The following is a 20,056-nucleotide window of genomic DNA, read 5'->3' as shown; positions in this document are numbered from 1 at the left end:
GGCCAACATGGTGAAACCCCGTCTCTACAAAAAATACAGAAAATTAGCCAGGCATGATGGTGGGCACCTGTAATCCGAGCTACTCAGGAGGCTGAGCTACTCAGGCGGCTGAGCTACTCAGGAGGCTGAGGCAGGAGAACCACTTGAACCTGAGAAGAGGAGGTTGCAGTGAGCCGAGATCGTGCCATTGCACTCCAGCCTGGGCAACAAGAGCAAAACAAAAAACAACAAAAAACTCTATTTCAAAAAAAATAAAAATAAAAATAAAAATAACCAACGTTCATCCAAATTACAAAAACATTAACCTTTTGATTCAATGATTTCAGTCTTAGATATTTACTTTAAAGCTATGTTTTCACAACTGCAGAATGACATACGTACAGGTTTATTCATTCTTCATAGCAAATATTTAGAAACAAATTAAATGCCTCTAAATAGAGGACTGGAAAAATAGATTACATTATATGGATAAAGCTGAATACTATATAATTGTGTAAAACAATGAAGCTGTCTAATTACTGATACAGAAATATATGAAGATATGTTAAGTTTTTAAAAGTGAGATGAACTTGTATGCATGTTTGTATAAAAATGAGGGAAAATGAGAATACTTATATTTTCTGACTTTTGCATAAAGAGACATATGCAAACATTTATAACAAAAGTGTTTATCTCACGTTGGTGGATGTTTGGAACTGGGAAAATAGGAGAAATTGAGCAGGAGTGTGACTCATCACAGTACACCATTATATGCCTTTTGATTTTTGAACCATGATATTTTGATAGATATTTAAGCATTGAATTTTAATTGTTGCCATATGGATTTTCCATGATGAGTAGAAAAATACTCAAGCATGATGTAAAACATTATTAGTATCATACTTTGATTTACATATTTGCTGTTTCACATCACCCTCTATAACTTTCCAATAGCTTCCTCCTGCAACCAAAGTAAAATCCACCTTTTTTTTATCAAGGCCTACAAGGCTCTATCGGCAGTAAATTCATCAAAATATATGCAAAAGTATTTCCAGAAATGACAACATGATTTTCCCAATTAAAAAAGTACTGACTCTTTAGAAAAATGGATGAAAATTACTCATACTAAGCCATGTTATTGTGGATTTCAGATCACATATACAGCATTGAGAATTAAATGTCATCTGATTTCTGAACATCAACATTCAAAACTGGGAGACAATGCAGAAATGCATTCCACATTCTAAGAAGAAAAATGATTTATAACTTAGAATTCTATATCCAAACTATCAATCAAATATGAATGAAGAATAAAGCAAAATTAACCTGTCATATAACCCTTTTTGGATTATTGGAAGATATATGCCCCCAAAACAAAGGAGTAGTAAGCAAAGGGAAAGGAAGACATCAGTGCCAGAAGACAGAGGATTCAATGAAGGAAAGAAGGAAGAAGAAAATCTCCAGAACTGTAGAAGGAGATCCCAGGACACCAACTCTGCAGCAGGTTAGGTGAGCAACTGTCCAGAGTAGAACAGGAAAATTAAGCAAACAACAAAAAAAGTGAGATTATTGATTTCAGGGTATATAAGAAATTACAAAAAAGAATGTATAACACAAGTATAAGACATGGCACAGATGTTTGTTAAGCTTTATGTTTATGAACCCTAAATCATCATCTAACAAAATATTGAGATATACTTATTTTTAAAGAAGCTAGAGAAGTATGTCTATGAATGTGTGAGAGTTAAAGCTTAAACTTCGATAACAGAAAGAACAGTAGATAATATCAAAATGGAAACATTAAGACATAGAAGGAGAGGTATATTACTGAGAATGATTCAGAGAGTTCTCCAGGAAATTACTGGAACATTTCCAAGTAGTGGCATCCTAGAAGCAGAAAGCAAGGGCAGAACTGAGAACTGCCATTTTTTCTCATTTTTACAAAGATATATTGGATTACCTAAAGACATGAATAGTGATAAAATATTGAAAATTAAAGAAAGAAAAAAAGGAAAATAGCCTCAACATCTAAACTTGAAGTAAAAATATTAGCCAATAGTTATGTCTCTGTCTTCGTTAAAGAGGAGAAAGGAGAAATTTAACAACCTTATTTCTTTGGCATTCTTAGAATGATACAAAATTTATAAAAGATCTGCTAAGAAGTACAATTAATATTCTTCTGGGGAAAAATTGAGAGTTTATTCATTCTTCATAGCTGTTTTCTAATTCATCTTCCATTCTTAGACTAGCAACTCTCACTAAAATTAATGGTAGCTATTCGAGTGTAAGAAAAAGGACAATATATTCTTCTGCAAACTGAGAAGTATTTAGTGAAAACAATGAGGAAAGGGATTTTTACTGAAATAAAAATAATTTCTAATGGCCACATAGCATTCTTAAAAATTAAATAACACTAAATACCTCATTATTAACCAGCATTATTACTGCTTTAGAGGAATAAAATAACAACTTTGAAAAATTTCCTAAATTCACAAGCATTTATGTGTTACTAAACTTGAATATTACCGGTAGTACACACTAACATTATTTCATCTATTCATATATTACTTGTATTGGGAAAATTTTTATCACTACCTCATTTTATTGAAATTCTCAATAAACTCAAGATTTTAGCTGCAATATTATAATATTGTATGATTTTTTAAATTATTATTAAATTTATTGAATTTTGTGCTCAATGATGAAACAAAAGGACTACAGTTATTGTAGTTACTGTAAAGAAGAAAAATGTTTCTTCTAAATTCAAATATTATTAAAAGATTCCCTTTCTCTTTTAGATATTATGAGGTTTCCTGTTTGGGGTTTTCTTTGGTTTGAGTCCGTTTACTATAAATGTGGCCAATTTATTTTTAAAATGAGATTCTTTTTTTCATTTCTAAACATTTAAAATAGTTTAATTTTGAAAATACAGAGAAATTAAAAGAAGAAAATAAATCACCAGTGTTTTCTCTGTGGCTCCTCTGAACACTGATGCCACATGATGAGATGGTAGAACTTCTAATGGCCTAATTGCCTGAGATACTATTTGGAGTAAAGTTCTCCAGGAAAGTAGGAGAGCAGAGCAATAAATACATCTTTTTAAAATTAAACCACTAAAATATCAGGGACATTTTGTTTCTACAGTAATATCTAGCTGATTCTGACAGATTCCACCTCCAACTCTAACTCTATCAACCTCTACAGAAGAAGGAAGAAGAGAGAGAAGGAGAAATGAAGAGAGGGAAAGTCAGCCAGCCTGGATCAATTTGCTTTGTAGAGGAAGATTTTGATGCTAACCTGTGCCACATATACTAAAGCATGAGAAGGCTTAAAGATGATCCTAGTTCTAGGATAAACTATAACCAGTTCTAGTACTACAAAATGAAACAAAAACTCACATCAAAAATTTCTGAGAGAATATGTCAGACAATAGAAAAGGTATCAATAATTGTAATAATCATCAACAATGGCTGAGGGGACTATTTAATACCAGATCCAGTGCTAACCATTTTGCAAATGTAAACATATTTATTTGCAAAACTCTGTGAGGCAGATACTAACGGTATCTCCCATTATCAAATGAATAAACTGTGACACAGGGTGGTATGTAATTTTGCAATGTCACATGAGTAGTGAATAACAGAGTTGAGATTTAAGTCTAAGAAGGCTGACTCCAGAAAATGTGTTCTCATCCGCTAGGCTATGTTGTGTTATGAGTAATCAGAGGAATGCAATTTTTCATATGAGAAAACGACACATTAATGGAGTTACCTGTAAAAAAGATGTAGAGATATATATATATATATAGTAATTTATGGAGTATCCAATCCCATTGCTTATATTTGCTTTAAGCCTTGTTGAATTCCTTGTATTTCTGACATGTTCCCCTACTAGAAAATAGATTCCTTTCTACAGGTAAAGCAGTAAGTGACAGAGGATGAACAAGATGGAGGGAAAAGCAAGGACCTCTGTTGTTGCTAACATGTCCTCTTCCATTTTGGGGGAGGCAAGGAAGTACAAAGGCTAGGAGTTTTGAAGACAGAAAGACCGAAATTTGAATCCTGGATGTTACTCGGCAACTCATTTTATAAATGAAGAGACTGAGGTTCTATGATAATATCAAGCCTTGGTTTCTTCATTTGTAAAACAGTAATCAAAAAGTCTACCTCAGAGATTTACTGTGACATTAAATCAATATCTTATGGAAGGTGCTCATCACAATGACCAACTGAAACAGCAGTGAACAGATTGCTAATAAGAAACCATCTGATTGAAACTTGTTTGGCAAAAAGGGAATTTATTAATTCCTATGATTGCTGCTTTAAGAAGAGGCTGAAAGTATTTACAATAGCAAGGACTTGGAACCAACCGAAATGTCCATCAATGATTGACTGGATAAAGAAAATGTGGCACCTATACACCATGGAATACTACGCAGCCATAAAAAAGAATGAGTTCATGTCCTTTGCAGGGACATGCATGAAGTTGAAAACCATCATTCTCAACAAACTTACACAAGAACAGAAAACCAAACATTGCATGTTCTCACTCATAAGTGGGAGTTGAACAATGAGAACACATGGATACAAGGAGGGGAACATCACACACTCGTGCCTGTCAGGGTTTTGGAGGAAAGGGGAGGGAGAGCATTAGGACAAATACCTAATGCATGCGGGGCTTAAAACCTAGATGACGGGTTGATGTGTGCAGCAAACCATCATGACACCTGTATATCTATGTAACAAACCTGCACGTTCTGCATATGTAACCCAGAACTTAAAGTAAAAAAAAGAAAAAAAAAAAAAAAATGCTTCATATGAGGGGCCCTCTGTGCCAGCTTCCAGGAGCCCTGAGGTTCTGGGCATGGAGGGAGCTTCCACGGAAAGACTTCTACAACAGGGGCAGGTATAGAGGGAAGCTAGCTGCTCCTGCCAGGCCTGAATGCTTCCTCTTCCTTCTCCCCTGACTGCGTCCTGGGCCCCTTGGATGGAGCCCCCAGGCTGTGTACACGGCTGTGTAAAGTGCTGATTGGAATAGAAGTAGAGGGTGGAATGAGAAAGGGGCAGGGCGCGAGCCGCACTGCATCCAGGGAAAGGGGCGGAGCTGAACTGAGCAGTCTTGTGAGTGGCTGGAAGTAGGAAATGGGAGGAAGTGAGGGGGACTTTAAAGGAAGAAATATTTCATTTTAATTTATCCACTGCATGATACTGCAATAAAACTCTCCTCATATAAATAAATCCCTGAAGAGGAAAAAAAAAAAAAAAAAAAAAGAGGCTGAATCAGTCATCTTGTTCTGGTCTCTTACTATCTTTCAGCTCTGCTTCCTTCAGAAGCATCTCCATTCTCAGGCACGTGGAACTCTCGAAGAGGCAAGCTGTCTCCCAAAGTCTCCAGGACAATATTGTACCTCATAATTGTCCCCAAGGAAAATGAAATGCCTCCTTGCCAGGTGGTCAAAGGAAAAATCTTAAAAACGCTTCTGACTGAAATTGATATGGTTTCATGATGTGCCTATGTGTAGTGCTGTACTGGCCAGACCTAGATGATATGACCACCTTGAGAACAAAAATTGTGATTAATTCTACCCCAAATCACATCCCTAAATAAGAGAAGAATGAGTCCAAAAAGGGAAAAGAGGAATGAATGATGCATGAAAAGAACTAATATCAACTAAAAGCAAACATTTATAATTCATAAATAAATAAGGGGAACATTATGAAAGTTCTTCTTGTCAAGATGAACTGATATTAATTGGTTAGACCTTAGAATACTGTTAAGGCAATGCCAAGAGTTATTTCTCAAAGCACTAAAATGCATAAACAGTAATAGTAATAAACTGCTTTACAGAATGTAATTTTATAATACAAAAATACTTAATTTTGACCAGGTTAAATCAAGCTAAGCATTGTAGGAATTAATGTATTTATTTATACTAAAAAAATAAGATCCTTGGAAATAATTTATATGTATAGCATGAAACATCTTCTCTTAGCTAAATTCCATGGCCCTCAGTTAATTTGGGAGTAATGCCCTCCCTGTTTTATTATAAGTTTTATTTTTTTTCTGAGACAGAATCTTGCCGTGTCACTCAGGCTAGAATGCAGTGGCACCATCTCGGCCCACTGTAACCACCACCTCATGGGTTCAAGCAATTCTTCTGCCTCAGCCTCCCAAGTAGCTGGGAATACAGGCATGCACCACCACGCCTGACTAATTTTTGTATTTTTGGTAGAGATGGGGTTTTACCATGTTGGCCAGGCTAGTCTCAAACTCCTGGCCTCAAGTGATCTGCCTGCCTTGGCCTCCCAAAGTGCTGGGATTACAGGCATGAGCCACTGCACCGAGCCCCATGTTTTCTTTTTAAAGAGCTACATTCCTTCCAACAATATTCCAATGAGTCAAGCAGGTTACGAATGTAGGGAAAAGCCCACAACTCACAAGGCTACTTAAGGTTATTTGGGTGGTTAAATACAACATGACAAAGCATTTTAACTATATTGTTTTTTGTTGCATATTGGAAATAACTACTAATCATTTAAGAAATACTAATAAATAAATGTTTTCATTTTCCAATTTTATGTTAAACAATGATTAGGAAACAACTATATACCCTGCAGACCAAATCTGGCCTGCCACCTGTTTTTGCAAATAAAGTTTTATTGGAATACACACCTATGTATTTACATATTGTTCATGCTGTTTTTTGCATTACAATTGCAAAATGGAGTGGTTGTGGCAGAGACTATATGACCCACAAGTCTAAAATATTTACTATTTAGACCTTTATAAAAAAAAAAAAGTTTGCTGACTCTTTATATGGACAAAATAGGCAAACTACATCAATGACTCTAGGACAAAAAATTTTCAGCTTTGTAACATAGAAAAGCAAAATGTTCTTTTCCCTGGTTCGATAATATTATGGCAGCTGTTTCTACAAGCCATCAATAGCATCTGTGTTTTTAAATGATTTGGTATTTGTTTTGCTAAATCATGGAATGTACATTGTAATTTTAAAACTGCATAGAGGTTTCTATGGGTCCTCAGATAATTTGTAATCTAACAGCAAACATACTTGGTTCTGAAACACCGCAATGATATTTCAGGACAGAATACCAGGAAACATCAATATGATATTCTGATGAATATTTATGAGCACCTCCACCTGGCCTTCAAGTTTTCCATGCTTCACTGCTAATGTATTTGTGTCTACATAGAGAAATGTGTGTGTGTATGTGTGTGTATGTGTGTGTGTGCATGCAGGTTGAGGAAAGGGAGAACTATTCTGATCCAACTTTTCATAAAATAACCAGATATGTTATGTTCAAATTATTGCCCTCCTTCCCCACTTTTACATTCTAACTGGAGATCATCACGGATTCATCAAACTCTTATGAGCATCTTTAGATCCTAAGTGTAGAATCCTCTTCTGATTCTTGTTTACTCACTATACAATTATGTAATTTTGTCTCCTTTCTTGAAACATTTTTTTCTATTTCTCTTACATCATTTCCATTAGCACACAAGCATGCTACATTAACTCCCTCCAGTTTATACTAATTTATTTCACTATCTTTATAATTACACTCATTGAAAGACTTCTCTGCATTTGCTCTATTCCCTTGCTCTCTTCCATTCTCTCTTGAATTCATTCCAATCTGATTTTTGGCCCCCTGCTTCATACTCCATTGAAACTGTCCTCAAGTTGTTAAAGACTCTCACCTTGCTCAAATTTACATTCAATTCTCAATCCTTATTTTACTCAGGCTTTCAGCAAAACATGAATGTCTACCAATACCTTCTCCTTAAAACACCTTCTTTGCCTGGCTTCTGAGATACCACTCTCTCCTTGTCTTCTTCGTAGTTCTCTGGACGTTTCTCAGTCACTCTGACTGGCCTAGTCCTATTTATCTGACTTCTAAACATTGGAGTTGCTCTAGACTTATTCATCAGATATCTTCTCATTTTCTATACTCCTTTTCTAGGTGAATTTATCCAGTGTCATGATTTTAAGTAATTTTGTTATACTGATTAACTCCTATACTAGTTTTTAGTTTTCAATTGGCATGAACAGCAGGATGCCTATGCTGTCTTTCTCAGGGATATGCCAGCTGTCCTTCTCTCTGCTGTAATCCCATAATCTAGTCCACAGGGACCTTATTCTTCTGGACGTTCTGTAGATCACCATATTGGTCTACCACACTGATGGCATGGTGCTGTTTACACCTGGTGAACATGAAAAACAATAAACTTTAGGTGACTTACTGGGACACATAAATGCCAGAGGATAGCCAAAAACCACAACAATTCTGAGGCCCACTATCTGTGAAGTTTCTAAGACTCCAGTGGTTTGGAGCAAGTTGAGCTACTTCTTCCATAGTCAAAGACAAATTGTAGCAATTTGCAGTACCCGAAATTAGGAAAGAGGCAGAGTGCTAATTTGGTATCTTTGGGTTTTGAAGGCAAAATATAGCCTGTTTGAGTATGCTGTTCCAAATAATGTAAAGGGTAACTTTAAGGCTGCTAATTTAGCTATCTTAGTTCCCAAGGGAAGAGTGGTTTGGCCAGGTAACACAAGAGTTCCATGTGACTGGAAGCTGACACCACCACTTGGTCGTTTTGGGCTTTTTGTACTACTGAAGTAATAGGCAAAGGTGATTAAATATTGCTTGGGTACTCGATGTAATTTGCCAAGAGGGAACCAGGTTGATGTCATCCAATGGTGGCAATGAGTAATATATCTGGCACCCAGGAAATTGTTCAAGATTCTTATTCATGTTTTTATGTCCAATAGTATAACTTATTGGAAAGCTACAAGAAAACATAAAGTCACAGACACTGAGAATTCAAGCCTTTCAGAACTTTCTGAATTGAAGTCTTCATTTAACCCACCAATTTAAAAACAGTTCAGATGAAGTACTGACTGATGGAAAGAGGAATATGTGATGGGTAATGGAAGGAGGAAGTTATAAATATCAGCAACATCCTCATGTTCAGTTATGGAAATGGGGACTGTAATAGAAATGTATATATTATTTTATCCTTATTGTCTGTTCATTAATAATATATTAATTGTCTCATCCTCCTCATTTCTTTTATCACAAAAGGACCTTTAAATTACAGAATATTCAGGTGGGACGTAAATGAATTAGAAGAAGACTAAACAATAGATAGAAATACTGACTGTTGAGTTTGTCTCTTCCCTGTATGGGAGATAAGAGAGGGTCATGGGTATATAAAGAAAAGTAAAAGACACACTAAAAACCCTCAGTAGATTCCTATCTTGTTCTGAATTAGATGCAAAGCATATAACTTGGCTGGAAGGTGACTACAAGATCTGCTTCCCGGAAAAATTTCAGGCCTCAACTCTTACCAGTCCCCTTCATATACCCTCGGCTCCAGTCACATAATCTCCTTAGTATCCTCGAATACCCAAGCACTATCCCAACTCAGAGCCATTGCACATGCTGTGACCTCTGCTTGACCCATTCCCCATTTCAATGGGGTCTCTACATAAATGCCCCTTATAAGAGGCCCTTTCCTGGTCACTCTCTCTAAAGAACCCCATGTCATTTCTCTCTAACCTTTACCCTACTCTATTTTTCTTCTTAGCATACCACCATATTACAGATTAAATCTTTATCATGTATCCATTATTTTTGAAAATATTTTATTTTAATATTTAATAATATTTATTATTAGATTATTTGTATTCTCCTCTATCCAAAATATAAAATCCACAAAGACAAGGATGCTATTTTTGTTCATTACCTAATATAATATCTGGGATACAGTACCAGAATCAGGATATCTTTTTACTTTGCACCACCCATCTACCCACTATTTACTGTTGAGGTAATCAAGGGATTCACTGATGTCATATGCTCTGCTCCTCAACAAATTTAACCTTGTCAGATGAGTGCAGTATCAAACACAGCACTGGATTCATCATTTAATAAGTGACACACTTACAACTCTATAAAAACAATGCCTCTTCCTCAGTGCCAAATTTAACACTTGACTACTTGTTTGCCTTTTTCAGAGTATTTACTTACTTACCAACTCTTGCACCAGGATCCAGTGAAAAGAAGTGAAAAATTAGTGTCCCATTAAGAATGAAAGGCCAAAGACTTCTTCTAAATATTATCAGCTTGTCAAGTTTTTGGTCTCTGTTTTTACCTCCCTAAGAAAACATATGCCTGCCTACGTACGCTTCTGTTCCTGACATGAGCAAAATCATAGGCTAACTCATTGTCACAGAAGTAGGTTGTACTTGTGGGTATTATGGGCACATCTGTTCTCTCGTGTTGTTTTAAGCTGGAAAAAAAATTACATCATTAAATATTCCACCCAAATGATTCCACATGTCCATGTTCTGCAGAGATGGAGGTAGGAAAATACAGAAAGACAAAACGAGGATGCATCTGCTGTATCTGATTACTCTCAAGGTTCTTCTGTAACTCAAACCTGCTGTGAAACTATTTAGAGAAGAAATGACTGTTGAAATAATTTGAGGAAAAATATGAAGCATGAACACTTCAGGACAGGTTACTGGTTGCCCCAATATCTGCTCAATTTTTACATAGGGTTAGAATTTTAGTTGGCACATGATCATCAAGAGGAAAACATGATTTATCATTTTCTCTTTGTGATTAAATATCATCATGTGACTATACTCTAGCCAATGGACATGAGATGTCATGTGTCAACTTTACAGTCAATGGATGTGAAAGGTGATGGGTTCTTCTTATACTTTTAAATGTGAGGAAATCTATTCATAACTTGCTTAAATGGCTATTATTTTGGATGTCTCTTACAACTTCCAGACTGATACCCAATACATTTAGAATACTTTGACAGATTCAATGTGTCATCAAAGCCCACTTCTTGTGAAAGAAATTATAGAATGTAAGAGCACAGATTTAAGCCAATCTTTGGGTTTGCATCTTGGTTCACCATTTATTAGCTGTGAAACCTTGGTGATATGATTTTACCTCTCTGTGTTTTCAGTAAAGTCAGAAAAGTAGTAGTGCTACCACACAAGTTTGCCACTAAATGCAATGAGCTACAATCCTTTACATGCTTATAATAGAATGCGGCACTTAGTAAGCACTCAATAAGCATTATCTAATATTATTTATTTAGAAATTACCCAAGGCAAGTCATTTATTCAGCCAAGTTTGCATCATCACAATGAAGCTTTCTTTGTGTCATAAAAGTTTCATTCCCTTAGCAGTTTGTCTGACAATCCCTGCTTGAGGGAGAACTGCCTTTTCTGAGAAAATTTTCTTATAAGCCCAATTAAGATAGGTGAGTATGTTGGGGCATGAGTGGAAACTGCTGCCAAAATTTTTAAAATGTGGTTTGATTACTCTGAAGAGAGCCAGAAGAGATATTTCCTTTAACCCAGGGGTGTGTAAAGGAGGAAGTGGCAAGTCAAGGAAATGGTAGCAGGCTGTGTGACATCTGTCATCCCCTCTCTGGGGCAATGAACTAGTCAGTGAATTTACTGAAGCCTAGTATGGTGTATTAGTCTGTTTTCACGCTGCTGACAAAGACATACCGGAGACTGCAATTTACAAAAGAAAGAGGTTTAATGGAGTTATAGTTCTACATGACTGGGGAGGTCTCACAATCATGACGGAAGTCAAGGAAGAGCAAGTCACATCTTAAGTGGATGGTGGCAGGCAAAAAAAAAGAGAGCTTGTGCCGGGAAACTCCAATTTTTAAAACCATAAGATCTTGTGAGACTTATTCACTATCATGAGAAGAGCATAGGAAAGGCCCATTCCCATGATTCAATTATCTCCCACGGGTCCCTCGCACAACATGTGGGAATTATGGGAGCTATAAGGTGAGATTTGGTGGGAGACACAGAGCCAAATCATATCATTCCACCCCGGCCCCTCCCAAATCTCATGTCTGCACATTTCAAACCAATCATGCCTGGGTAGGTCTTCAGGTCATCTCAATGCTCGGACCTGGGCAATCCAGTTAAGTTCAGGTAAACATCCGCTTGCAGAGGCCCTTCCCATCTCCCCATCACCATTCCAGGGAAATTGACCACATTTTACCTGGTGTTTCCCTTGTGCCGTGTACACGCCTCTTTCCTCTCAGCTAGTATGTTGTACTGTGTTGCTTTTTGTTTCTTAAATACCTTTTCTCCTATTAGAATGTGGATCCTAGTGGTAGGGATTATGTTTTATTTCTCTCTGTACTCCAACTTATTGCAGAGAATGCAATTGCTTGTTGAAGGAATTATATCAAATAATGTGCAGGTTTCTACTTTTCCACTCATATTCACAAACAAAGAGAAGAGGGTAGTGGGCACAGCCATCTATGATGATAAGGACGATAGTGAGAGGCAGAAAAACTACAGCTCTGCCATTATGTGCCAGTTGTGATGATCACAATAACTTGTCTAACATGTTATATTTTGTCAGTCGAACCTCCCAATGCCTAATCATTTTTTCAAAGGTAGACTTAGTTTAGTAAGAGCGTCACGTTTATTCAAAATACCTGTCTATATACTTTTAGTAGTATCTTTTGTTGCACTGCTCAATAGAAGCAGATGAAACATCTTAGAATCCCAATTGGGAGGAAATCTTTAATTCTCACACTTCGTTATCTGCTACACAGATTATCACCTTTCTTCCACTTCCATAAGGTTTTCAGGATCTCTTGACTTATTCAGTTTTTTAAGATTAGTGGAGATCTTGCTTAAAAATATATAGAAAACATATGTTAGTCATTTGGGACCAGGGAGGGTGAGATATTCATGAGAAACATTTAAATGATGTGTAGATGATGAGAACAACTATCCCTCGGCACTATTGACACTGTACCCTTCAAGGAATCAGGGCATTTGGAGAGATTAGAGAGATTGGTTAATGCTTTCATATGTGTAATTATGTGAAGATCAATTCTTTAGTTTACACGTGGGTGCTGGTAATGCTCACAAGAAAGAAAATAATGGGAAGTATAAAACAAAATTCTCGGGCTGTGAGCTCTCCTGGGAAGGAAGATGGATTTATGATTTGCTGTGCCCCTGTCCCTGCTAACTCTAAATGGAACCAATGGAGATTGTTAATTCAATAATTATCGAATGCATTAAACATGACTTTTTATTACTCTCATTTTGGAGTATTACATTTTATTTTTTGGTTTAAAAAAATGAGAGTCCATTTGGGGATTTTGATCTTAAAATCTGATAGAGTTCATCTGTAGCACAGTAAATGCAAATAATATTCAACCCAACTTGTAAAGGACAGTATGTGCGGCTTAAGAGCAACTTATGGTGGAAAAACAGAGCCCTAGTGTATTATGCACAGAACAATCTCATTACTTTCTATTGATGGATGATGTTTCTTTGCAAAGCTGTTTTGCTCCTTCTAAAATGAGCAGAGGTACTACAAATTCAAAATTTTAAGGTGGGAGAGAAAGGGACTTAGATTTATGCACAGCAAATGCATGGATGATTTAGGTAGGCCCAAAGGACAAAGAAAATTGACAAAGCCACATGAAGGATATAGCCATCCAATCATTTAGCATTTATTGATTTAGTTTCAATCTGCAGCACAGCTTTTCATTTATAATACCTCACTCACCACTGCTACTGAATCACAGTACTTCTAAAGTTGGCTTTAAAATTCTTATTGACTCCATAGACCCTGCCCCAATCACATATCATTTGCATTTAGAATCTTTTTTATTTGCAAGGCCTCTCAGCGACAGCAAGCAGATGGAAAAAAGCATGAAAAGGAGCTGAAGTGGTGACAAGTGAGGCATGAGGGACTGGAAGAACAGGACTAAAAGGAAACAAGTGTGAAAGTATGGAGAAAGCTAGACCTGGCCACAGTAGGAGGACATCTGAAAATGCACTTGCAGCAGAAAGAAATGAGTTTGGCCAGCATCCATATACAAATGGCAGATTCTTTGTTTGCTTAACTTACTTTTGTAAATGTACCATTAACAAATTAGAACTGCTAATCATTTGATTTGTGAAGCCCTACAGTTAGATTTAACAGCTCTGTGCTTGTGGTAATACCCAAACCCAAAAGGATTAAATTATAATGTAGGATCTCAATCTGATGAGTTACTTGGAAAGTTTAATTATATTTGTGCAACAGTAATTTAAAGAATTATAACAGGGCTTTTACAATATCCTTATGAGTGATAGGGTTTGTTCTGGTTTTCGTCTTCAGCCAAATTTTTCTAATGGCACAGTATATTGGTAGAAAGCATAACTGGTTTTAGAATATAGTATCTATCAGTTTTATTATAACACTGGGTCAATTTCCAGTCTTTAAATCTACATTTCCTTGTCTCTAAAATGGTGACAACAGCAGCCTCTATCTCATAGGTAACTAATAGAATTAAATGAAATAATAGTTTAAAATTTTTATTCATTGCCAAACACAATTAGCACTCAATAAATGTTAGCTGTTCCTGCTACTGTTATAATCAGTCTCATCTCAGGCACAATATGTTTAAGGAATGTTCCCATTTGGGAATACATTGTATAAGAATGAGGAGGTCTGTTTAAATGCTGTGCCTTCGAAGACAGAATTGTTCCCACACAAAAAACTATCAACTAATATTTACTTAATTCCCTTCCCCCAAGTCCTGGGTTATCTAAGGTAAGCCACTGAAGCCCCTGTTTCTTTACATCTATCATATTAGAAAACATAACACTGTGTGCTTCAAAGAATTCCTTTGATAAATATGAAATAATGACTTTAAATGGTTTAGAAAATATCAAGTACTTATGCCAGACTAAATGATATTGACCTCGAAACATATTTAGCAATTATGCATAGCTTAGATAAGATAGAGAAATTATTTAAATCTTCTTCACCATACTGCTAAAGATTTTCAGATTATAGCCTACTTATTTTGATTAATTTTATCTCTATCTAAACTTGATAAACAGATAAAATAGCGTGCCTTTGAATCTTATGCTGACACTAACAAAATATGTGAAATAAACAGTATAATAAATGTCAAATGTCTATTTAAATATAATAAATTTTCATGTGATTTTTCTTAAAATTGTCTGGCTTTCTTCTGGGGCTTTGGGAATTGTTCTTATCATGAGAACATAAATTCTAATGTGTGCTAACAACGGATACTAAGATAATACAATTCTTTTTGAAATATACACAAATAAAACACACTTTAAAGGCATACAAATAGTTTTCCGTTAAGTATGATTTTCAAGAAACACTAATACCTATTCTCTAACCATCAAAGAAAAAGAACTCCAGGGGAGCAAAAAGAAAATCCATTTTTCAGCCTCAAACAAGGGAGAAACCATCTGTGCTAAATCATAAAACAAATGCACTGAGAGTTTATATCAATATACACATGGGAAGGAGGTTATTTACTCTGTGGAGGAAAAATCCTCGTTATATTTAATCATGTGAATTTCACGGGCAAGTAGATTCTAGACTATTTTTATATTTAAAAAAAATGCTTGAAGTTTTCATCTTAAAGAAATATAGTCAATCCAATGTCAATTAAACCCCTCAAATAGAGCCAAGTTCAGGAACCTCCTTATCTCTATCCATAATGTTCTGAATTTAAATTTGTGCAAGGGGATGTTAGAAAATGCTTTATTCACATCTTTTCAAGTTAATTATTTCTCTCTAGCAATCTTTCACATTATCCTTTTTGCACATTAACTGATTCTGCTTATAAACTCCCAAAGGCCTAACCCAGATTAAGAAAGAATACAAAAAAACACTGCAGTGAGAACGTACTCTAGAAGGCATCATTGTTTTTAATTAGGTTACTTATAAATTGTTCCTAATAGATAGGTTTGGATATCTGAGATATAGTCAAATAACAAGACATTTCTCTATTGGAGCTCAGAATAAAGCTGGTCCATCTTCAGCCCACTCAAAGGTGTTTATGCCTGAAGTAATAAAGGGCACTTGTTATAACTCTATCCTATGGTAAAAGGTTCAAGGATAGCTTTCTTACAAAGTCGCAAATTGTGTCTCTGAAATACTAAATTTGGAGAAAAGTAGAATAAGGAAAAACTTACTGAAAAGCCATTGCAATAAAATTCAAAATAATTTGCTAATATTTGAAGATGAAGAGGCTGACTTAATAATTAATAAGCATTTAAGTTGAAGCTTTCACATTCATAGAAATTTTTCTAGTCAATATTTTAATTTATAATGTTAGCCTAAATAGGAGTTTTGCTGCCTTGGTGAGGGAAGGAATGGTTTTCTAACTTTCCAAGATTATGAAGTTTAACTGGAAGGAAAGCATTTCCTAGAATTGAAACAGTTCTCTAAACTATTCAATGAATAACGAAATGTCTCTGAAAGTTACATCCAACAATAAGAGTAGCCTGTATATCTAAGTTAAGGGAAAAATGGAAAGATGGAGGCACAAAAGAAAATTATAAATGTTTTGGAGTTTTTATTAGACATGGACTAAAGGTATTTCTAGAATTCTAATGGGCTATTCCATTAGAATCTGCATAAATGAATTTTATACCCGTGGTCTGCATTGTATGCATCAACATTTGTTACATGCTGAGATAAATCTATAAAATATATTCATTTTTGCATTTAAAACTTCACTCCACCAGAATAACTTTTTGTTTCTCCACTAGTCTTTATGAATACTTTAACATTCATTTTCATTGTGTAAATGAAAAGCCAGCTTGTTATTTGGTTAAATGCAAGATTCATAAAGTTTTATTTCTGAAATAACATCACTTCTAAACTCTCCTTCCTTATGCATTGTTGACTTCAGTTGAATATCTGACATTCCCTCACATCTTGTTTATGATCTACAGATGTGAACTTTCTGCAGGACCTTGATGAGCCAAAAAGTTACACAAACTATCTCAGAGAACTTTCATTTTTTCGCCTGACATTCAGGAAGCAGGTACCTACTGAATACCTCCCATGAAGTGGTGTTTTGCTAGCTGCCAGGGATACAGGAGTCAATATACTGATCTGGTGGTTCCTGCCCTCCAGTAGTACATACCTTAGTGAAGGAGACACATCTAAGGGCTGTTGTAATGGAAGATAGGCTCTTTGGAGAGAATATGAAATCTAATTTGTCCAAGGCAGTTTAAACTGCCTTTATTCTTTGCATCCCTAAAATACATAATCAACTTTATTGGTTCGGGATATTGGGCTAGTTGCTAAAAGAACAAGCCATTGAGTTGAGGATTTTGTGTTTACAGATATGAATACCCATAAAATAATACTCTGGTTTTGGGGGTAAGAGTTTTATTTTTTAATTCATTTCTTCAAATTTCTACTTTAATATGATTTTGAGTAACTTAACTAAATTTAACCTCTAAAACTAGAACAGAGGTGGTAAATAGGTGATGCACATACCTCCACTTCTTTCTCCGCATCAGAACAAACATCAGTAATTGATAATGGCTTTTGTTATGATAAACCTAGATAAGATCTTATCATCCTTCTCAAGGTAGCACTTCAAGTACTGCTATCAGTTAACCAGCTGAAGAAATGGACCCTCTTTTACCATGTCTTACTGGAGGATAAGTTACTCTAGGGCAGTACTAACATTTTCACCACTGAAGTCAGTACATGTTGTATCTGTAGCGGGTATTCAGAACTGTACAAATCCTAGGAAAATGGAACTTAGAGAGAGACATGAACTCATCTAATTCAACTCTCTCATGTTACAGATGAATTTGGGCCCAGGGTGACTAATGATATATGAGGAAATAGGCCTTGCCCTTACTGTGCTGTCTGTTTGTAATGACCTCACCCACATATGGCTAACTCTTGACTTTCCAAGATTCCATTGATGTATCCTTTCTTCCTACAGTCATCTCTGGTTAGAAAGCAAAGGTTGTCGGTCGAGCCTGATGGCTCACGCCTGTAATCCCAGCACTTTGGGAGGCCGAGGCGGGTGGATCACCAGGTCAGCAGATCGAGACCATCCTGGCTGACACGGTGAAACCTGTCTCTACTAAAAACACAAAAAATTAGCCGGGCATGGTGACGGGCACCTGCAGTCCCAGCTACTGGGGAGGCTGAGGGAGGAGAATGCTGTGAACCCGGGAGGCGGAGCTTGCAGTGAGACGAGTTCGCGCCACTGCACTCCAGCCTGAGGGAGAGAGCGAGACTCCGTTTCAAAAAAAAAAAAAAAGAAAGAAAACAAAAGTTGTCATCTCATATTTGGTACTTCTATGACACTTTCTACATACTTTGATTTCCCCTTGTCTTGCAATTCTAATAATCGGTAGGTGTCTCCTACTCCCCTAAGCTACAGACTCCTTGAGTGATTACATCTTACTCATTTCTGCACCCCATGTATCTGGAACTACATGTGGCATGTAGCAGAGGCTCAATAAATATTTTTCAAAAGGATGAATAAATGGATGCATGAATACAAAGCCATTCTCAGTTTAGAAATAACCTGTGTTTTAAAACATATTGCTAAGTACTTTGTAATTTAAACTACACTTACTCCAGAAACAAATTTATGGAGGGCCATGCAATCACGTAACATGGATCTATAAGCCTGTGGTAATGTTTCAATATAGAAGAGGGTAGAGTCAGGAAGGACCTGCTGCAAGAAGTGGTACCTCCACTAAGTTCAAAATTATGGGATTTTAAATAACTTCCTTCATTCTTACAAGGAGAGCACCATTTGATTCAAAGAGTTGGGAAGTATATCAAGTCCTTGGAAATAATAAAAATGCATTTACCTAGAGGAAGAAAACAGTGGGACAAATGGGACCAGGAGAAGTAAGGATAGTGAAGAAGGAGGGAAAGATGATAGTTGCTATTGATTCAGGAATGCATGAAAGAAAAAAAAAAATCACGAATCTTAATCAAGCAAAATAAAAGACACCTTACAAGTTAGAATGGTCCAGGCATGGTCCAGGCATGATGGAGAGCTCAGAATAGACAGAGATTGTGCAGAGAATAGGAGAAACTGAATAGTTAAGACACTAGATTCAATCAAAAAAGTTTGATTCTAATGTCAACATGTTCTCATTAATATAACACTAAATATTTATTAAGTGCTTTCACTTATGCAACTTACCATAATTTTCAGAGACAAAAGCAAGTCAAGATTTACAAACGGTTTGCCCAGAGTCATCAAACAAATAATTGACAGAGTCAGGACCCACATTTAGATCTTCTGATACTACATTCTCTGCTCATTGCACATGTCAACCTTACAAAATACCATAGAAGAGGAGAATAGTAAAGAGGAGATAGGTATTATGTAAGCACAGATTATCTGGTTTAAATCTTTTTGCTTTTTGTCTACAAAATATTAGTCAAATTTTGCTTTCAGCCATTTTAGAGTGTTTATATCTGTTTATTTTCCTCCAAAAAACAACCACAGAGTCCTCCCTATCTTTAAAGAAAAAAATTAAATATCGAGTCTTTGGTTCATTAGTAGAATAAGGAAGAACAAAAGGGAGACTTTTTATTCTGAAGTGTACATATCATATAACAATTTTAAGGTTTTACCAACTAGGTCCCCAATTCGGTATTTTCCACGCATAGCAACCCTTTGCAACATTTCTTGTTCTCTGGTAATTCTATATCATTTATTAAAGATGAGAAAACCAACTACTTTTCCACATAAACATCTCATATTGAATTACTTTTGTATCCCAAGTTACAAGAGTGATCTTGTACCTGTCCTCCTTAGACTGATAAAAGATGCCAAGAGTAATTTATACAAGAAAATAAAAAGAAATGGCATTGAAAGAAAAATCAAATAATAGGGTTAAAATAGGACTCCATGCAATCTTTCATCCTTAACTGGTTGAAGATTGCCAGATTTTCTAGATTTTGAAAGAAATATAAACGAATCATGATTTAACCTGTGCTTAAGAATAAGTTCCGAATCAAATAGCTAAATTTAAGGAAAGTTAGATGCCAGGAAAGTGTAAACAGGAATGATGGTAAGCGCACTTTCAACAAATATAAACCCTGAAAATAACAGACTAGATGGTAGTAAAAAATGGAATAGGTTACCAAAAGGTGTATTAGATATTCCTTAAATTTGGAATGAGGTTGCTATACATTTTCGGGGAGGAAAGTACATAAGAGTA

This window comes from Chlorocebus sabaeus, chromosome 15 (assembly GCF_047675955.1).
Source record: "Chlorocebus sabaeus isolate Y175 chromosome 15, mChlSab1.0.hap1, whole genome shotgun sequence".
Taxonomy (NCBI): domain Eukaryota; kingdom Metazoa; phylum Chordata; class Mammalia; order Primates; family Cercopithecidae; genus Chlorocebus; species Chlorocebus sabaeus.
This window is presented reverse-complemented; position numbering follows the sequence as displayed.